The sequence below is a fragment of the Nicotiana tabacum genome, chromosome 15 (genome assembly GCF_000715075.1).
Source record: "Nicotiana tabacum cultivar K326 chromosome 15, ASM71507v2, whole genome shotgun sequence".
Lineage (NCBI taxonomy): Eukaryota > Viridiplantae > Streptophyta > Magnoliopsida > Solanales > Solanaceae > Nicotiana > Nicotiana tabacum.
The window spans coordinates 44,483,671-44,488,485 of record NC_134094.1 but is presented as its reverse complement, the minus strand read 5'-3'; the positions used below and the strand labels follow the sequence as shown (position 1 = coordinate 44,488,485).

Genomic DNA, 4,815 nt, shown 5'->3' with positions numbered 1-4,815 from the left:
CATGTGCCAATTGACTTGTCCAGCTGCTGTGCCCCAGTTCTTGCTGGTATGTTGTTGCTCCCATGTTCACCCAGACAGGATGTAGCCCTACCTAGCTGTGCAGCACATGCCTTTGCTGGCAGCATGTTGCTTCCATGATTGTCCTGGCAGACTGTGGTCCTGCCCAGTTGTGCTGCATGTGACTTTGCTGACGAAAAGTAGTCCCTAGGAGGGTCCGGACAGCCTGTCGGATTGTTGCCTCCATGTGCAAAGACCTTCTGGTCTTTGGCAGCCAAGTTTGGCAGCCCTTTAGGCGGCAAATTTGGGCGGAAAATATGCAGGTCGGTGCACCCACACTCCACTCATTACTAGTTGTGTTGTATTGCTTTATATAAGAATTCAACATACCTTTTTTTAATCTATTAAAGCTTGTCCCATGCTTCAAGCTCCCGTAGACCAAAAATGCCTAAGCTAGTGTTTTTCCTTGTTCTTCTCTTGTCACTAATCCTAGTACCACCAATTTCATCCTCCACAATTATAACTAGTTTGAGTGAAGGTTCCTCTCATTCTACATCGCAAGATACTGTGATTTCATCACCCAATGGTGATTATGCAGCAGGTTTTCACGCAGTGGGTGAAAATGCTTATAACTTTGCTATATGGTTTAGCAATCAAATTGGTGATGATAAAAATTACACCGTAGTTTGGATGGCCAACCGAGACCAACCTGTAAATGGAAGGTACTCGCGGCTTTTGTTACTGAAATCAGGGAATCTTGTTCTTACTGATGCTGGTCAGGTCACAGTTTGGTCGACAGAAACTCAATCAGATTCCTCCGTTGAACTGAAACTCTTGAACAGTGGCAACCTTGTCCTTAGAGCTTTAGAAGGCAAAACTGTTTGGCAAAGTTTTGACACACCAACTGATACACTTCTTACAGGACAACCACTCACCAAAAATTCAAAGCTTGTGTCTCTGAGAAGTTTAACTAATTACGTACTTTTCAGGATTTTATAAGCTACACTTCTCTGATGAAAATACTCTCCAGCTTCTTTATGAAGGCTTAGAGATGTCAACTGTTTACTCGAACCGATCTACCTACAACAATAGCAAACGTGGGAGCTAACCGTTCTACCTACAACAATAGCAAAATTGCAGTGCTCGACCTTTTTGAAAATTTCACGTCAATTGATAATTTCGGGTTTAGAACTGCTGATCATGGTGAACCAATTAAAAGAAGGTTAACATTGGATATTGATGGGAACATCCGCCTGAATAAACAGAGGACTAATTGGGAAGTGTCTTGGCAACTTAATTGGCAACCTTGCATGATTCATGGAATTTGTAGGTTGAACCGTTCGTGCACCTACATTCATGGTTTTGGTAGGAAATGCACTTGCCTACAAAGTCACAAGATGGAAAATAAATGTGACCGATTGGTCTTATGGATGCAAACCAGACTTCAAGCACTCTTGCCCGAATAGCAATATGGTGGATTTTGTTCAACTTCGTCACGTTGAACTTTACGGGTATGACTTTATGTATTATAAAAATTACAATTTGGAGAAATGCAAACAGAAGTGCTTAGATAACTGCGATTGCAAAGGATTTCAATTCAACTTTGAAACAGAGAATGGCGTCTAAAGCTGCTATCTTAAGACCCTGCTCTTCAATGGGTACCGCTCAGCATGTTGGAAAGATTCAGTTTTTATTAAATTGCCGAACGATGTCCGTCAATGGCGGATCCATAATTTTCATCAAGGGATATCAAAATATAAATAATTAGATATATCGAAAAGTCAAAGAGGAATCAACGCATAGTAAATATACATAAAATAAAAAAATATATCTAGCAAAATAGTATAATTTTTCGACGAAGGGGTCCCCTTGTTTCAATGTGGCTCTGCCACTGATGTGCGTAGTTCGGATGAGGAAGGTCCTATAGGCAAATTGCAGTGCAACAGACATCAAGTGTTACTGGACAGAACATACAAAAGAAAAGAGCAACACGGATGGTTGAAGTCATTTATTGGGTTTACTGTTGCATTGGGAGTGTTTGAGATCTTATGCCTTGTCTCTTATTTGATTACAACCCTCAAACGCTCTAATACAAAATTTAATCAAGTTTATATTCCGATTGTCGATAGATTGAAGAGATTCACCTACGCCGAGCTGAAAAAGCGTCGTCTAGTGTATGAGTACATGGAGCATGGTTCTTCAGCAGATAATTTACATACCAACAGTATTATTGATTGGCAAAAGAGGTTTGAGATAGCTCTAGGAACAGATAAAGGTTTTGCTTACTTGCATGAAGAGTGTCTAGAATGGGTTTTGCATTGTGATGTAAAGCCACAAATGTACTCTTGGACTCCAATTATAAGCCAAAGGTAGCTGATTTTGGTCTCTCAAAGCTATTAAATAGAGGTGGAGTGGATAATCCAAGCTTTTCCACAATAAGGGGGACTAGGGGTTACATGGCTCCTGAATGGATTTTTCACAATCCCATCACCTCCAAAGTTGATGTATATAGCTATGGAATAGTTCTGCTTGAGTTGATCACTGGAAAGTGCCCAAACAGAGTTCAATATAACATGGACAATGATGAGATGCAACATACAATGCTGGCCACTTGGGTTCGAGAGAAGATGCATGGACTTGAGCAAAGTGCCTCACAGATTCAACAAGTTGTTGATCCTGCTTTGGATGGTAAATACAATTTGGAGAAAATGAATGTTCTTATAAAAGTGGCTTCCCAGTGTTCAGAAGAAGATAAAGAAGCAAGACCTACAATGAGCCAGGTGGTGGATATGCTACAAGAGTAAATAAAAATTTTATGTGAATGTATAGCTTTGTGCTTGTTATAGCTTTTTTAGACTGGCTTGCTTGTTATCCAACAACTCTCATAGACAGTCCTAGTCCCTATGAGTGAGTTGCTTTCAGTTTTATGCGCTTTTGTTCATTCCCCTATGAGTTGTAGTACCATGCGATGGATCAATTATACAACTAATAAGAGATAAATAAAATAATTATAAAAGGGAACCTGACACTTATATATCACTTTAAAGAAAAATTAGCAGCCATTTAATCAGCATTTAGCATTGGCACATGCAGGTCAAAATAATTGGCAATATGTAATTCCTATTACATATAATTGGCACATGCAAGGTCTCTCTCTTTCTTCACATTTTTCTCAACCCTGCCCATACAAATTGGGGAAACTACGCTATAGGCTCTAAACTACAAAAGACAAATTATTTACCTTCTTTTGCCCATCTTTAAATTATTTATTATTTTTACCTATAGGTTCTAAATTTGTTATGCGCCTACCCATTCCTCTTTCCCCATGTTTTCCCCTTGATTCAATAGTAAAGGGTGAGACAAAAAGGCAATGCTCTTCATAAAAAATTCTACTCTTTCATTATGCAACCATTTACCCGTAAAAAGAAAGTTTAGTGTACCTATTTTATTTTATCTTTATTTTTTTAAATTAAAAGGAGTTTATTTCTACAATATACAAAATCACGACACTTATAAATTAGTTATGCAAATAATATTTTTATGATAAATATCATTATTAACCTAATAAAATTATAATAAACATAAGTTACATAACAAACAAATATTATGTTAACAGATTAAAATATTTTTATGTTATTGCTAATGTATATAACTTAAATAAAAAAATAAAAAATCTCTTAAACTTCAATAATGAATCAACTATGATTCTAGTATTGCTAATACACGAAAGGGTGATGCCTTGCTAGTTGTATCTTAGAGTTGATTTTTAAATTTTTGGTTGAAATCAAGTTGAACTAACAAAGAAGACAGATTTGTGTTGTATATCAAAATGGTTATATTGTATACTGTATTGGTATACAATAATTAATTCAAGAGCGTATAATTAACTACAATAGTATACTACTAATTCTTTTTTGAAGAAATGAACTGTAATGACCCGGCCGATTGTTTTGAGAGTAATAGCTCCGATCCCCTATTAACTGCTTTTCCCAAATCTTTTTCTGCTATTGTGACTTGCCGGGATGATTGATTTTGAGTTTCGGAGTATTTTGGGACACTCAGTCCCTAAAGGAGAGCTTAAGCCTTAGAATTTGGACTGTAGTTAGAACTATGTAAAGACGACTCCGGAATAGAATTTCGTCGGTTCCGTTAGCTCCGTTAGGTGATTTTGTGTTTAGGAGCGTGTCCGAATTGTGTTTTGGAGGTTCGTAACTCATTTAGGCTTGAAATGGCGAAAGTCGAATTTTTGGAGTTTTGGGCCGGTAGTGGAATTTTTTTATATCGGGGTCGTTTTCCTATTCCGGAAGTTGGAGTAGGTCCGTAATATTGATTATAACTTGTGCGCAAAATTTGAGGTCAATCGGAGGTGATTTGATAGGTTTCGACATCAGTTGTAGAATTTTGAAATTTCAAGTTCTTTAAATTTGAATTGGAGGGTGATTCGTAATTTTAGCGTTGTTTGATGGGATTTGAGAGCTCCACTAAGTTCGTATGGTATTTTAGGATTGGTTGGTATGTTTGGTCGAGGTCCCGGGGGCCTCGGGTGTGTTTCGGATGCTTAACGGGTGAAAGCTTGGACTTAGAGGAATTTCTGAACTTTGCTAGTTCTGGTGTTTTCGCACCTGCGAAAAAGAGACCGCAGGTGCACGAGCCGCACATGCGGAGATGGAAGCGCAAATGCGATAAATCGAGAGTTGGCCTGGGGTCGCAGGTGCGAGGAAGTTTTCGCATCTGCGATGCCTGCAAATGCGCAAGGATGTTCGCACATGCGCAAGAAGTGCAGAAGCGGAAGGGACTCCGCAGGCGCGAGTGCGCAGA

General features: G+C 38.6%; 1 pseudogene; it reads left to right on the top strand.

The window, feature by feature from the left end:
• The first annotated feature begins 441 nt into the window (after positions 1–441).
• LOC107799832 (putative receptor protein kinase ZmPK1) lies at positions 442–2,801 on the top strand (annotated as a pseudogene).
• Positions 2,802–4,815: the final 2,014 nt, after the last annotated feature.